The sequence below is a fragment of the Maylandia zebra genome, linkage group LG8, assembly GCF_041146795.1.
Source record: "Maylandia zebra isolate NMK-2024a linkage group LG8, Mzebra_GT3a, whole genome shotgun sequence".
NCBI classification, from domain to species: Eukaryota; Metazoa; Chordata; class Actinopteri; order Cichliformes; family Cichlidae; genus Maylandia; species Maylandia zebra.
In genome coordinates this window covers 19,953,067-19,970,407 of record NC_135174.1, presented here as the reverse complement: position 1 = coordinate 19,970,407, position 17,341 = coordinate 19,953,067, and the positions used below count along the sequence as shown (strand labels likewise).

Genomic DNA, 17,341 nt, shown 5'->3' with positions numbered 1-17,341 from the left:
CTATATGCACAACACAATAATGAGGCAGCTAGTGTTTCCCATGTGTTGCTGAAGGTATATAAAGTATATAAGTACGCTAACTCATAACTTCATAAAATCACTTTGGCAGCACAAATTGTTACATTACTCAATAACAGTTGAGCGTTTACTCAACACAGTTCAAAGAAATGTTAAATTTCCAGTGTACTGTATTACCAACCTGCCATAGCTAGCAAAGGCCCAGGCTTGTCTGCAAACTGGTTTGTGCTCATTGTCCATGTATCTGAGTCATCTTAGTCTGAGATTGTGGTTGTATCTTATATGGTCATCTCTGCACAGAAGCACCACCCATTTGCTGTTTTAACCTTCTGTCTGCAATGGGCAGCCAGTTAGAGGCAAGTTTTAAACAAAGCGTAGCCAAGACAAACTGTTTCACTCAAAGGCCTGTTCACTACACTTCTTGTCACTTTCATTTGCATCAAAGCAGATGAAATTGATTCACAGAGGTTTAAGCTTTCCAGGTGGACAGGCTGAGATGCCTGATGTTTAACTGACTGTGTGTTACGCTGTGATGATTGCTTCCTTCATTTGTTCTTGTCAGAGAGTTAGATAAAAACAATGGCACCAGTCTTCATTCTGTCAGTTAACTGAAAAGAGGGATACCCGGCACTGCTTACTAGCACCTTCACAAGTCAACATTTAATAAACTTGAAAATATCACATTCAGGTTTTGGGAGAAGGGAACAAGTTGCGAATCATGAAATTTTCTGTAATGACACATCCAATATAATACAATAAGCATTGTTTTGAGTCCATTTATATCTGATGTCACATTTTAGAGTGAGATAATATATGATTCTGACATTGGCATCCTCTCCCGGTGCTAATTTTAACATAAATGAAACCTCGGTTGATATGAGGCCGTTTGGGACTCTTCAGTGACCACTGGTAGTCCGAGGAACCATGTTGTGGGCACTAATTCCTTATAATATCAACTAAATTGCAGCAATTTTTCTCTCATTTCCTTTTCACTGTCTGAACCCAGCTGTAGGCGTAGGCTAAATGGCATTCTTCCAGAAAACATTTATTCTACTTGTATGATTCATTTACAGTGTGACTGTTAGGATTTCTGAGTGTGTGAGTGTGTGTTTGTGTGTGGGCTGAAAAAGTAAATCAAACAACAACAAGAAGACGCTGAAATAATGATTCAAAGTGAGCACAAATAAATGATTAGCGCAGGATCTAATCTCCCCTTTAACTCTCCTTCTCCCTCCCTCTCTCCCTCCCTCTCTCTCTCTTTCTCTCTCTCATTTCCATTCAGTCTGTTGAGGCAGCAGCAGCAGTCTCGTATGTGGCTCATTGGCTGGAGGACAGCGGCAGGAGCAGCAGCAGTAGCAAGAGGATACATCCCAGACCACACTGCCCGAGCACCATGGTGGCTGTGAGAATCATTGCTTGCCTGTGTCTGCTGGTGGGCGTCTCGCTCCAGGTGGACGTGAAAAGTGGGAAAGAGGCAGGAAAAGCCGGGAATTTCATGGAAGATGAGCAATGGCTGTCAACCATCTCCCAGTACAGCCGTAAGATCAAACACTGGAATCGCTTCAGAGACGTGAGTGTTGCATTTGGTGTAATTAACACAAGCATGCGTTGTCGTGTCTTTAGCTCTTCCTATACTGGGCTTTCAGAGGTGTTCCCTGTGGAGAAAGCGCAGGCTGGTTTCTCAGGTGATTTTTGCGCACAGTTAACTGTCAACCCGAAGTGCACGTATACCCAGTTTTATCAGTTTGTGCATGAGAAATACTTTGAAAAATGAAAGTATTTACACATGATGCTAGAATTTAAGCTTAGACTGAGGTCCGAATGAATGCGCGTGTGTCCGTGTGCGTGCATCGATCATGAAACCATTCAGATTCATTTCACCCTTCTTCTTTTTTATTTTTTTAATCCTATTCGATGTTATACATTTATTGCTTTTTTAATAAAGGGGGAATGCCAACTATGTTATTGCGTATACCTGCAGTTAAAACTGACACTTTTCGTCTATGGACCGTCTTGCAAGTGAATGCAAGTGAATACGGTAAAACCCAAAGGAAATCTACGACATATGGTCTCAAAAGCTATTTCCAAGCTCCTTCTGGGTAACTGTGATACTCTGAACCGTATCTCTATTCATGAATTCCCATTGATCTGCCATATTGTAAATGTAGGGCTCACAGGTAGGAGTCTTCCTGGGCTTTCAGACTGAAAAGAAGCACAGCAAGCCATCTCCTGTGTTGTCAATAAATCATAAATAGAAAATATCAAATATTAAAAAAACAAGCATGGCCAAAGCTCAAGAGTAATACTCCCTAAAGCTGGAAAATAAGTGATGAAATTTAAAATATCTAAATTTTGAAGGCCAAAATTTAGTCACATTGTTAATAAAGCTGGAACTCCATGATTGGTAAAAAAAAACAAAAAAACCTTTTTAACGCAAAAACACCATTTGCAGATTGCAGCTAAACAAATATGCTTTATAAGGACCAAAATAAATACTATTTGAAGATAGTGCCTTAGATTTCCACAAATTTCAGAGAACTGTTTTGGAATTTTGTAGATTAAAATATTAATCACGAACATAGGCCTAAATGCAGGGTAACTGGGTAAGGTTACAGCAACCATATACATTTTGTGTATATGGTCCAAGCAACCACACCAGTAATGGTACATCTTGACACGTATATTTTTTGTGACGGGATAGGTCTACATTTTCACGAAATCCTGCTGTGAAACCTTTTAACATCAACAAATGATGCACCTGATAAATGCAGGCTCTTCATCACAGTAGTGCAGCTTCCTGTAAATCAGATTCGTGCTTATTTATTTCCACCACTGCCAACAATACACTGATACAAAGAGATATGATAAGAACAGCTATCTTGTTGTAAACCACAAAGGAGACAGGTGTGAACCAATCCAGATCCTTATAGTGGGCAAATTCTTCTGTCTTTTGTGCCATTAAATATTTGAAAGCTCAGGATGAGAAAGTCGTTTTAATGTTGGTGGGTAATGATGAAGGTCTCATTTTAACTGAGGAGGACTGGGTGGAATGATGACAGTGATGATGGTGCTTTCACAAATGTATATTTTTTATTTTTGTGTGTTGCTTTTTGAAGCTGAATATAAAGTTGGATTCTATCTAACTTTATCCCATCCCAGTATCCACAACTGGTACATACCAGCATTGATTACCCATTGACTGATTACCCATTTGACAATATTAGTTCTTTCTTTCATCACCAAATTACAAATCCCACCCACCGTGACTGGTGGTGATTAAGGACAAATGCTGACACTCAAGCCAATATTGATTCTGCTTATAGGTCAGATGCTTTATTGATTCTCCTATTGATTCCTGATCAGTTGTCTGTTGCCTGGGAAAAAAGCAGGCCATTACAGGCCTCTTTTAGGTTTATTAGCTGTGATGATAGGAAAAAAGGCACAAATGCATGCATAGGCTCAACTTCTTTGAGTTCAGTGCAATTGTTTTGCAATACGGTTGTGTTAGAAAAATATGGCAGCATTTCTATTGGAACTGATTGATCTTGGAGGCGTACAGTTCCAAAGGTTTGGACTATGTGGAACAATTTGGCAACTGGAACCTGGTTTCAATTTCAGTCCCTGGCAATAATAACTGGTCAGAGCATATATAATCAGGGCAGACATGTTGAACGAAGGGAGGATGTGCACAGCACTCAGATCACTAGCTAAAAATAAGTAAATCCTGTCTCTATAAAGGTTAAGACAGTTTTACAGCTGTTGATTGATTGATTGATTCAGTGCTGTGGATGGTCTGAATCGCTGCACTTTGTGTTGTTGCTGTGAATTGTCTTGTGTTACACTCTGATGTGTTTCTAATATTAAATCCTCCCTCAGTGATATAAATAGGAAGGTTGATATTAAAACATCTGCAGCCAAGAGAGGGATACGTGGGCACTGGGGGAGACAGTTCGCTTATAAAGGGTCAGGAGCCTATGACGCTGGGTGTGCCACATGGTTGCAATAGTCACTGCCAAAAGACTGAACACATGGCATAAATCAGGATGCACGAGATCTCTGAGGATGAGTTGGTTAGCAACGCTTAGATCCAGGCCTCTACCTTGACAACCGGACAGCTGTTTGATCTCACTGCTGAGAAATATCACCTCAGACACATAGTCTTATCAGAGTCTGCCAGAGAGAGAAGCTTCAGCACCTCTGACCATGTCTGGTGACGTGCAGGAATGTGTCCGACTGGAGAGAATTTGTAATTGAATCGCAAATTTGTGCTTTCATGCAGATTTAAATATTATCTCCACGGGTGTTTGGAGGAGTTCGGCTCTCCTGTTAGATTGGATCAGCGTTTGAGTGACAGATAGGGTGAACAGAGCGATATGGGGCCTCTCTGTGGGCAGTTAGCAGCACGTCCAGCCATAGTGTGCAGAAAAGATTTGACATGAGAGTCTTCTTCAATCTATTTGAGTTTAGCTTGAGTTTAGTTCAGTAAAAGATTGTGTAGCAAAAGATTGGTGAATGCCTTACAGCTAAGGCTCACTCCAGTGGTTCTCAAACCGTAGAGCAGGCCCTACTAGCGGGGAATGGACCACGAGGAGAAAAATATCGATTGAAACTGGGTTGAATGGAGAGTATTTACAAAGGAAAAAAAAACCAGTTTGGAGTTTGCAGATGCTACTGTGCTGACCTTTATTTCACTGCAGTTTAACTTGGATCCTTTTTATGGTTAATGAGTCGTGCAAATTGTGGGATATGGGGCATGAACCTTTTTTGGCTGTGGATAGGGTATTCCAGAAACAGGTTTGAAAACCAGCAGTATAGAGTATACTCTACAAGGAGTATATAGTGTCTATTATTGTCTCTAGCATAAGCCCATTGGGAAAAAGGTTCATGACATTTAGGGAAGGACAATGATAAGATTTCATTGATATCAGTGTGATTGTTGATTCTGCTTAAAGGTCAGATTCTTTATGTATTCCTGATGAATTTTTCAGTGTAGAAACATTTTTTCAGCACAGCAGTGACAGCTGTTTTATTATTTCTCACTCTGAAGTGCAAGTCCACTGTAGAAAGAAAGTTTGCATTTACTTTTCACAAGCCCCTTTCCTTGAGTTCAAAATATAAGCATGCAGAACATTTAATTTAATCTCAAAAGTAAAAGATGTTAATGTTGCAGTGATGTGAGAAACTTTATTTTCATTTGAGAAGCTTTAATTTGACTATTTGGGTGTAATTAAATTAAAGACTCGATGATAAAAATTCTCAATCCTATTTTTGTTTTGTTTTTTTCTTTACTTCATTGTCATTATTATTTAAATATACAAACATCCCTTTTGCCAAATCCTCAGTGGAACAATCCAAGTAGAATGTTGAGCAAACTGAAAAGTAGAAAACAGAATAAAATTAGTGGAATGCTTCCTTAATGATTCCTGAATAATTCAGTCATTTAGTTGTTTAAGCAGCTAGTCTTCATCAACATTCACTTACACATTCACCGGTCACTTTATTAGGTATATATGTTCAACTGCTCGTTAATAAAGTTATCTAGTAATCCAAACACATGGCAACAACTCAACAGTCAAATCATTTAGGAAAATAACCATGGCCAACATGTTCAAACAGGGTAAGAAAGGTGATTTAAGCAGCTTTAAATGTAGCATGGCTGTTGGTGGCTGACAGGCTGGTCTGAGTATTTCCACTCCTGGGATTTTCCCACACAACAATCTCTGGGGATTACAGAGAATGATCTGGGAAAAAAAAGATCCAATGAGCAGCAGTTTTCTTGTTGCGGCGACAGCTTAGAAGAAAATAGCCAGACTGCCTATAACTGAGAGGAAGGGTACAGTTCACATGGGCTCACCAGAATTGGTCAATAGGAGAAAATTGGAAAAAGGTTGCTTGGTCTGATGAGTTAATTTGGATGGCACAGTTCAGGTTGCTGGTGGTAGTGTAATGATGTGGGGATATTTTCTTGGTACACTTAGGGCCCTCCTATTGTTGCTGACCATGGCTATTTCTTAGCTAAGCTCTTAGCAGATGGGGGTGTGCATAATCGCATAGGGATGGCTTGAGCCCTTGCTCATTCAACCCTCTTCATACATTTGTATAGAGGCACCTCATCCAAAAAAAAAAAAAAAGAAGAAGGTAAATTCAACCACAGCACAGGAGGAGATACTGTAAGCAGCCAAGTTGGCTTGGTTCTACTCAGAGGAGACTATTCTCTGCTCTGTCGGGCACTAAGACGTACCATCTGAAATGCGAAGGGGCTGTATTTGTTTACTAGCTGTCTTGGCAAACAGGAGGTGTGAAAACAGCAAACAGGAATATTCATTCCTGCATCGAAATAAAATGAAACAGAGTGGGGAGGACGGGGGTCACCATGTGGGCTTTATAAACCAAGTGGTGGGTGGTGTTTCAATTGGACCAGCATGGGGATATAATGAGGAAACGTTGAAAGGAAGAACAATAAGAGCAGCAGATGTAGAAGGTATACACAGGATGTTATACAAGCTCCTTTATGACAGGCGTCAATGTCGAAGCTGTAATCATGACATCCTGCTGGTGTCAAGATATCAAATCTCCCCTGCCCTCAGATTCGCACAAATTCAGCCACACAAAGCAGGAGAACAGGTTGCAAATGACGGCGCACAGCTTAATTAGCCCACAGCTTCGATTAAAAAAAAAGAAGTCTTTGAGCACTTGTCGTATTTCTTCATCGCAACACAAGTTTCACTTTGCATTCTGGTGCATTCGGATGAATCTGCTCAGTGGGAGCTCAGGCCATCACTCGCGTGAACAATACTGCGCTGTTCATTCCCAGCCAGATTCCTTACATCTCTCTGAGCAGTGCAGAGAGGGACCTCATTAAGTAGCCATGCAGCCTTTCAGCCAACCACAGAGGGCTGTTTAAAGTTTGCACCTGCTCTACTGCTTTGTTTTTAATGAGGCTAAATTGCCACATATTTTTTTAGGTAAACGGCTCTTCGGTTCTTTTGGTTATTGAGGTGGTCACAGTGAAGAAAAATATGAGGGATCATTAGCCTTATTGTTGGCTAGGAATTCATTTGATTTACTACAGTGATAAGAGCAATAATTAGATAACTGCAAGTGCTACTCCAATTTTACCCAAGCCTCTCAGCGTGCTTAAATCTACATTTTCAATATTCATTAAGGAATGCCTGTAGAAAGGGAGAACAACAGTGTTTTATAAACCGAACCAGCTCGAGCTTCAGGGCAGCAAAAATAATTTCTTTTATTATTAAAAATCTGTTTATTATTTATAAATGCAGTGTGTTTAGATGTAGACATGCAATGAGCTCAAGTGATGGTTCGTCTGACATACCTGGCAGTGTGTTTGTTAGTTACAAGTTTCAAGCTCAAGTTTTAATCCACACAATTAGTTTGATTCAAGCTGTTCATTTGACATTTGATTAGACTTCAAAAGTGCCTTTATGAGACTTAATAAACCAAACAATTAATCAATCAACTAATCAAACTGAAAAAAATAATCAGCACATTATACATGCCGTCTTCCCTTTTGGAGCAATGGTGGCAAATGTTTTGCAGTCGGAGGGTTGCAAAGCGGTTTGCAGGTGGGCAGCAAATGTAGACCAGGCAAAGCAACTTGAATAGCTTGCCACATATGAGATTTACAAACAGGATGCCTAAAAGGGTATGATATGAGCCATCAGCTGGTTAGCAATAAGATCAGTAAATCTCCTGGGGTTGTGGCTGAGCGTTACTTTTTGCACTGCATAAACTAATACTTGTTTTATTCCATATTCAGGCAGTCTCCTGCAATAAATTAAATAGCTGTTGCATAGCTTCTTGGGTTAACTACTTTACTCCATGTGATTAAGATTCAAAGGGCTGATCAGGAACAATTAGCTTATGACCCACTCTTATGGTGTTTCCCCCCCAACTTTGTTTAATCTAGTCTGAATCAGTTGATGATTTTGTACATTTGTAGCCTTTTAAAATAAGATAACTATATTGTCGTCCATAGGTGAAAATCATTCTGTATCAGGCAGCTGCTGTCATACTCTGAGAGCAGGCAGGACTCAATCAAAGACCCAGAATGCAGATTGGTCAATTTATTGACAGTGATGTGAAAAAAAACTATTTACATTGTATTTTAAAAAAGGGAAAACATCCAGGGTCTCTATGTACAGTATCCTAGCCGACTGTCCGATAGATTCCACTTCATCTTTAGACTCGATAGCAAAATAGACTTCTCTCTTTCCAACTCAAATGCACAAATCCTCCTCAAGGAAAACAGTGCAGGCTCCTGGACAGAAGAGAGAATGGTGAGAGGTGCGTACACACGGACTGTGATTCGTTTAATGCTCAAGCACCGACTGATGGGATGTCCTCAGTATTTGAAGGGAGCCGACTGATCACCAGATAAGGAGCAGGTGAGTTGATGTCATGTTGCCATGTCGGAGAGTGGGGACCAAGAGGATCCTGCTTCTAAAAGGTAATGTGTTACAACACACACCGTTCCTTCCTGTTTTCTCTACCCTTTATAGAAAAGGGCTGAAATCATCACTAATCAACTAACTCCAAATAGCTGGCAGCTGGACTAGAATGAAATCTCCACTCCCACATAGGTGTGGCCTCTATCTCACACAAAAACACAAAAGCATCCAATAATTGAAATAGAAAATATGCCAACCTGATGTTTAGTGGGAGATTCTCTCAATTATCCTACCATACCATTCACAACACATACACACACACAAGCAGAGAGAGAGAGGTGGAGAGTGAGAAAAATTGGCAGGAGTACCAGGAGGACTGAAGGACTACGACATCTGCAGCATCTAGAAACTCAAACATCGACACAAATGAAGACAAAAACCCTAAATGGACACACAGACCTTGGAATAAGTAACAATTAATGAATAATTTAAAAAACAATTAACCTCAAACACCTCTCCCCTTCTCTGTCATTCAGTCACAAGCTGATCATTTATCAGTTTAACTGACAGAGAAGCAAAACAATATTTATGGCGGTTATACATAAATAAGGGCACCCTGTACCTCCTCCCAGAGTTTATCAATGCAAACTCAGAGTATAACACATGTGAGGGGTCAGAATAAATCTCGACAGCCAGCCAAACTGTAGTTTGTTCACGTTCGAAGTGCGATTACACGTCCACAGAGTTTGATTTAAACCGACTAAACAGCACAGGTGCGAAAACGCTCATAATGTTCTGCGACACAATGCTTGCTTCTCGTCAACGCTCACACATTACTGTCCACTGAGCCAGATTTGCCCATTTAGCAGCTGGATCTGGCCATGGGCCAAGTCTTCATATTTATCTTTATCTATTTTGTGACAGGCCGCAACAAAGCTAAGGTGGTGCTGCCTAGCATAATCCCTCTGGAGTCACTAATGGCTTGTGAAAACCAGTGTTTGACTACTAATTGTGCTGCAGCAAACAAACTAATGCTTCATTCACAGATTAAAGTCATTCTGCGAAGCCGATGAGCCGGCCGCTGATCCTACATCAGCACAGCTCCAAAGTGAGGGTTCTGATAAATGCAAGTCCAGGGCTCACCCTGTTTTTTCTGCGTATGAACGGCAAACATGATGCTGTTTCATCATGACACTGAGCTCCTTTACTTAGCTCAAAGACACACTGCCAGCTGTGGGTTTTTTCTGCTCCTGTCATCAACCTCAGCCATTTATTAGCCTCCCACAGGATTTATGCTCCTGCGCTAACAGCCAATGTAATTACGGATATGAAAAATTAGAGGAAGAAAACAGTATGCAATTGCTGGAAATATGATAATGAGGCCTATTTCCAGTTAAAAGTGAACGACAGAGCGAGGGTTGAAAATTAAGATGAGACAAACCATAAACGTTAAACGAGCTAATAGTTATCCGTATTTCCTCTGCTGTGAATCTGATCAGCCTATCACATCAGCTATCTGTGTTTTTTTTCTCGTTGCACACTAATGAGATCAAAATGGCAGAAGTGGTGGAATGAGATGCCTTTTTGTCCTCTTGTGATTACCATGCATGTCTTTTACCGGTGCCGAGGTTTGCTGCGAGTGTTTGGGGCTACTCAGATTCGACTCATAGTAGGAGGAGCACCACCGTTGGTGATTCTTAATTGAGTGGAAAGAGTGCTTTTTTTGTAGTTGCTCTTATGGAGGAGCACTTATCACTGGGTAGCAAGAGAAAGACATTTGCGTTTTCATAAAGATCTTCTGAACAGTCCAAACATGCATTTTAGTTTTGTTTTAGTATGAGCAAGAGAAAGCAACTTGTTGTGTTAGGTGTAGATTAATGCGTCTCATAATGGAGCTTGGCTGTTCCTACAACGTCAGTGTTAACTCACATCAGCAGCGATCATGGCCTGAATTCCATCTTTTTTAGCTATTAACTTCGCTGTGAGTTGCTGAAATGTCGGGCTGAATAATTAGTTGTTCCAAGGTTCTTCTGCTGGCTCTATTGTTCATGCATTATTTATAGTGGCATCTGCCTGAGAGTTGTCTCTGTACTGGTGAAGCTCCTCTATGCCTGCTGCTCACAGAGCGACGAATGCTGCCACTCTGCTTGTGTGTCTGTCTTCTCTCATGGCAGGCAGGGCGGCACACCCAAAATTCAACCAATGATCAATTTTTAGCCAAAAGAAGAAGAAGAAGAAAAAGTCTGATACCACTGCTTTTCTCGAGTCTATAGCAAAATGTGAAAGTCTGGGAAAAATCATAGAGTTAATAATAATAATAATAATATTAATAATAATAATGATTATGAAAAGTCACTATTGCTTTTCACAAGGGGAGAATGAAGTTTTTCCTAAATTTGATGGCAATCTATCCAATAATTATTACTCCAAACTGTTTAATCTGTTTAATAATCATCAGGAATCTGTAATTGCTCACAAAAATTGACTCCATATATCTGAGCTGTGGACCAACTATGAGTCCTTGAGCATAACATTGCCATCCCTGCAGCTATGCTGGTAGCCAGGATCACAAGCAAAAAGGAAAACTTAAAATTAAGCAACAAAGGGAAACAAATTTAAAAAGAAAAGAAAATCAAAACTAGACCCTGCATGATTTTAACAGGTAATTTGTTTCTGATGGAAATGGCTGTGTTTTTGTTCAATGTGTATCTAATGTGAGATCCTCCCCAGAGATCATTTTTATTCAGTTATATCTTTAGTTTGGAAAAAGATAATTGACACTTCAGTGCTTTTTGCAAGATCTCAATTCACTAAAACCCATTGACTCATGTTTTCAGGGACATGAGTATTATTAATTTTACACTTTCAACAAACAGGAGTCTCAGTAACTGAAAAAATACAGCCAGAGTTCAAGTAGAAAAAATGCAGTTCCTCACATATTCACTGGAAACTAGCTTCCGAATCACACGTTAAAATTCACAGCTTGAAGCAGAAATTAAAAAGGTTTACAGCTTAGCAACACATTTGTCTTCTCTTTTGCTGACTATTTTGTTTTGTATGAATCTCATTTAAATTGTATTAAGGCTGGATTAATGGTGTTGATGCTTTAAATGACAGACGAATACTGATACAGGCGGCTATAGTATCTAGCTGTCTGCCAAATGGCACGTCAGGTAGTTTGAGTCACACTTCTTGAATGCATTTGGGTTGTTTACGCCTTTTTGGAGTGTTTTTGTCTGAATTATCTGGCAAGTAATTAGTTTTTGTTACAGTTAGTTGTACTAACAGGTGGTTGTCATGTCTTTGTTTTCAGTAAGTACAATCTGGTGTTACTTAATATTTCATTTTATAGCTGTTCCCCTATAGCCAGAGAATGGAAGTAATATACTTTTGCATGCTTTTCTATATTTCTCACTTCCACCTATCTTGACAACCACAACTAGAGTCAAGTGTCAGATGGGAAAATGTAAAACTACAATAATTATAGCCGGGCTACTAGTTATTACTAGTTAATAATACATACAAGGATTAAAATACCACAGATCCAATATCCCAAAGACTGTCTGTACTTTAGATCACATGATAACCAGTTTACTGTCTATTTAAAAACACACTCACTGTGGCCGCTCACTTTGAATTGTATAATAGCTTTAAACACTAGCCGTATAAAAGCTGGACAAATAAAATATAATGCATGTCCTCGCAGACAAAATAAATGATGAGGTTGGCATTTGTCTCCGGGAAGTTCATCCGCCAGTAAACTACAATAAGATCCCTCTCTGTTTATCTGAACAAATCTTATTGTACACAATGTAAACACTTTGGATCGCTTCACCTGCTGAAAACACTCTCCAGTAAGAATGCAGTAGTGGGACCTGTTATTTCTGTGTATTGTACTAAACCTGGGGGAAAAAAAGCCTACACAAATAACAGTGCATACATTAGATAGGAAAAAAATACATTAGGGCTACTGAAAAGTGTTGTCCTGAATATATTTAGGTCTGCCTACGGTGTTTTTTTTTGTTAATATATTTTTATAGATGTGTGTTTGGGGCCACCCCATTATTGTTATGAATTGCCTAGGTCCATGCTGCACTAAACACATGCTCCAAGCAAACACAGCTGTATTGCTTATGTTCAGTAACAATGGGTGTAATAATGCAAGGTTCTCAGGTTCAACCTGGCATTGATAGATTCTTTGCTTTAGGCCACAAATCATTCACTGTTGAAACAGCAGGGCAAGTATTTTACAATTAGGCCAGGCAGCTACAAAAACGTAGAGGACATGCTCTTGCCTGGAGAGAATCTGCTTCTTTTGCTGTCTTGAGTATGTTTTATTTTCATGTTGGACGAGATGGGGTTGACTGCCCCGGAGCCATACTGGGGAGCAAAGAGAGCCGAGCCACAGAGAGGTGTCAAGGACATGCTTGCAAGGCCTACGATCCCTTCTATATTCAAGCTGTATTTAGTATGTGTGGCTTTTGGAAGATGTATTTGTTGGTGTGTGTGAGAAAGACAGAGACTGTTAATTCATTGAGTTGGCGGGGTAATAGATATACACTACAAAGTCATAATGAAATGACCTTAATCAAGCAAATCATATAGCAGGGATAGAGAAATGAGCTAAAGCACTAATAGCTTTTTTCTCAGTTGAAAGAACCCAGCAGAATCTCATTTATAGCGTGATGTAGTCCTTCCTACAGCCATAACGCGACATCTCAATGTGCCTTCCTGTTTTACTGTAATATCCCATTGCCATTGCAGAGATTAGTACTATCAGCAGCCCCAACAACCCAATTTGTTCTCATTGCCATGGTAGACGGGGGGAATTAAATGTAATCAGCCAGCTAGCATATTTAACTTAGCTACCCCTGCAGATCCCCGTGGCATTTCAACAGGAATGCTTATCATAATTATCTTCTCTTAACCATGCTGCTGATTTGTAAACTTAGAGTTATAAAAGAGTTCTGCAGCTTCAGCATACTTGTCAGCGGACCCAAATTATTTCAAACGGAAGGCACAGTTGTTAAAAATTCGGAGACGGCAAATAAAGTAATAATCACAGGCAAAGATAGATGGTAATAAAAAGTATATTGTAATCACAGTTTTCTTAGAGGTTTGCAGAACACACATGCTGACAGTGCATTACAGTCCACTCAAATGATTGCACAGCTGCTCAGTACAGCATAAAAAAAAAAGCTTTACACAGATTTTTGGCTACTGCATATCCGTCCAAGTAAAAGAAAATTATGTCGGTATTTTTTTTTCTGTGTGCAAAAATGTTTGTTTGCCTCTTCTTACATTCTGACTTTCCTAGTCAGTCTGTTTCACTCAGCTCCAATCCCACTGGTTTGTTTTAAAGACATAAATCTTCTAAAACAAGATAGCATTCCATCATTTCACTCCTAAAACACCTGAGCGCTGTAGCTTGTAACAGCTGTTTATTGAAGTCTATTTTCATCTGCACGTCAATACACTTTTGGCATGCTCGTGAGCGTGTTAACCTGGCTCAAAACCTCTGAGTCAGCACTAATGTTACCAGCTTAAATTCAGATTATTCTGCTTTGTGGTCACTGATGGTTGTTCAGGTCCTGCAGGTTGGATTAAGGTAGTCAGCAAGCCAACAAACCACAGCCAGTACTAATAGTGATGAAAAATGATCACATGCATGCACAGAATAGACACAGCTGTGGAGATTGTTGTAGATGGGCTACTTTTCCTATGGAATTTTCATTTTTTCACATATTTTTTAAAGGCTAAACAGCATTGCTCACTTACCTCCCTGGATTGTACTTTAACCTAACCTCTAAAGCAAGAGTGAATATGTTTAGACAGCCAGGAAAAAGCAGTTTGATATATTAACTTAAGACTAAAAAAGTATTTCAAGTAAACTACTGTAAAAACACTGTAAATGATAGAGAAAGTCATGGAGTCTTTGGAATAGTAATTCTTCTACTGATAATACACTTTAAAAAAAATCTTCTGGGACATAAAGAGAGATACTGTATCTGGAAATGCATATCATACAATTTCCGAGGATTAAACTAAAAGACGCAGTGTTGAATTTTCTCCTCAAAACTGTTGCTTAATCCTTGAAAATGTCCAAATCAATGAAAAGCTTGTATTTTAAGTAGTGAAAGCTGCAAGGCATGTTTTATTCCTCCAGACAAAAAAGTCGGGTTTTCAGAGTTTATTGGCATGGAATTTATTTTCTTAGCCTCCCCCACATCCAATATTGATTTAAGCTCCCGTGGTAAAGTTAGGGTGCCAGGACCAAACAAGATTTAAGCTCATTCATCTGTTTATGTATGCTGATAACTTTTTGTGTTTGCCAATCAATACCGATGAGTCTACCTACTACAAAGTGAAAATAGCTCACTGGCTTTAGATATTTTGGTCTCTGTGGAGCCGCATGCTTCAGCTCGTCTTATTATGGGTTTTTTCTGCTAATATTGTATGCAGAAGCAGCATAGCTCAGCACAGGAAAGACGGCCCTGCATAAGCTGCAAGCTCCCTGGGGCATATGTGTGTGGAGCTCAACCTGAAGGCTCGCCTCTTCTCTTTCTGCTTCTTTGTTTTGCAAATGGGGTGGAAGGAGCGATAAGATGATGCAGAGACTGTTCTGGGGTTCTGCTTGGCTCAGCAGTGGGGCCCAACAGAATCCATTTTCCTGCATCTGTGCTCTCCTCCTCCTCTCCAATTACTGCATCTCTCAGAGCATGCAGTGCCTTGATTCAACCATGGAGCCTCTACTGCAGAAAACCGAGCCTGACCAGTGTTTGATGTGTCCCTTCATCAGTGATTTGAGACCACAGCTAGAGGGCTCCTGAGAAGAAAAGGTTTATTTCTGTGATGCAACTTCCTGAAATTTTCATCTTATTAGCCGACGGGAGAAGCTCTTAATGTTTTTCAGACTTTTGTTTCAGGGTTGAAATAAGTCTCCTTTATTTTTGCTATAAATAAACTAGAAAATGTTTTTGCCGGTTGGTTAAATTATCTGCATTCATCTGCACGAGCTGATCTCCTCTCCTCACTCATCCTTATTACTTCTGCATTTCAGCAGCACCGTGCGAGCGTTTCAGATGGATGCACGCTTGGCACTTGCCTTTTTTTTTTTTGTGGCTCGGGAAAAGAGACGTGCCCTTCAGTGTGTAGAGATGGCTGCAGATTGTGCTCTGTACTGTACTGCATTGCAGGCAGGCGTCTTACCTTGTGAAACAATACGCGTCCTTCGCCTGCAGGCCCCCCGAGCACTCCGGCTCAGATGATCAATTTGATCCAGCTCTGTGTTGCTGGGCTGCGACTTAATCCCATAATGCCCTGGTATTTTGCCGCAATCAAGACACCCCCCCCCCCCCCCCCCCCAATTTTTCTCTGTGGATTTCTTATTTTTGTCTTTGGAGTGTGATGAAAAATCTCATGCTTCTTTCATAGAGTAGACGGTATGTAATCACCCTAAACAAACTGTAATGCAACCAAAGATCATGTAAGGGTCTGCCAAAGTGAAAGTGATTTGAGGAGTTGTTGCATTTAAAACCACATAAGTTGCCATGTGGGATCAGAGGGGATGTGAAAATATGTACTTAGCTGTTGCCTTGTGATTTCTGCTGCATGTTTAAGTGAAAACGGAATGTTTTGCCACTCTAAAGTCGATGGGTTCGGGCCGTAAGGCTAACAGCGTCATTTTTGAACGCTCTAATGCATTTCTAAGTGTTTCAGTCTGTGGTGGGTCTTCACCATTAGTGTCTCGCTCATTTCTCTGTCATTCTAAAAGACGGCAGGGTACAAACAGAACGAGACATTACCTCCACCACTTAGGCCCCAGCGTGCTGATTCAAGGCGCCATAATGACATGGCAAAGGCAAGATACACTCCCGCTGCTCCCCGGTAACTACAGAGACACGGAGGGTGGAATGTAAAATTACGAAAGCCTCCGCCTGAGTGCCCTTTTGCTGCAATTTAAAGTAGGTAAGGAGACATAGCTAATTCGGCTACATTAATCAGGCAAAGCACATTACCGTGCAAAAGATAGCTGGAGGAATGACGAGCCGACAATGTCCTGCCAGTCAGCTAGGCGGCGAAGACTGAGTGATCTGATGGGATGACACAGCTCCAGCACAGTGTGGAGCAATCAGCTGAGGAGAGCCTCTTGTAGTTCTTCGTTCATTACAGACATGAGCCAGATCACTAGTCCATCCATCAGCCTGTGTTTATCCAGTCGGCGGCAGAGTAAATGACTTCATGAAGCTGGATAAATGACAAGTGGGGGAAATGCAAAATGTCCAAGTCATCATTTAACCTCTAACTCATATCCTGCTGCTTAAGTGATGTCTTCACTGCAAATATCATCTTCAGAATACCAATAAGGAATACTGTGGAGGATGTAGCATGCAGTTATTGCCCTGAGAGTGAGGGATTTCACCTGGAAAGCAGAACTTCCTAACTAAAAATTCCTGATCAGTGTGTCTGTTTCTGAGTGAACGGCGGCAGACTTCGGCAGAAGGCGGCGCTGAGACTTGTTTACTGTTGATGTGTAAAGTGTTGCATCTGGATCTAAATAAATCAAAAGTAAATATAGTTAGCGATAAACATGCTGATTGATGGGATTTTTAGATTTTTGCAGGACCACTTGATTTCCAGTCTGGCCAGACTGTACCATCAATGTCAATTACATGCAGATGAGCTGCAGCGATGGAGCAAGCAATATGCATGCACCATGATGGATCTTTGCAGTGGTGTAGAATAGATGCTAAGATCTCTCACTTAGAGCCCACAAACCTGCCTTCCTTTTTAATAAATCTTCTATTTGAACATAAATACTCTCGTCATTTTTGGATTACTGCGCAGTATGTAGTCTGTGTTAAAAGTGTCAAGGCTGTAGGGTTTGCCACTGAATTGCACTTGACCGCAGA

General features: G+C 40.4%; 1 long non-coding RNA gene across 1 annotated transcript; it reads right to left on the bottom strand.

Annotated features, from left to right (window-relative positions):
• Positions 1-15,900: 15,900 nt before the first annotated feature.
• On the bottom strand, positions 15,901-16,984 carry LOC143419862 (uncharacterized). The gene is made up of 3 exons (XR_013099878.1): positions 16,852-16,984; positions 16,448-16,676; positions 15,901-16,320 (listed from the first exon to the last, which is right to left on the bottom strand). It is a non-coding gene; the product is annotated as an uncharacterized LOC143419862 (long non-coding RNA).
• Positions 16,985-17,341: the final 357 nt, after the last annotated feature.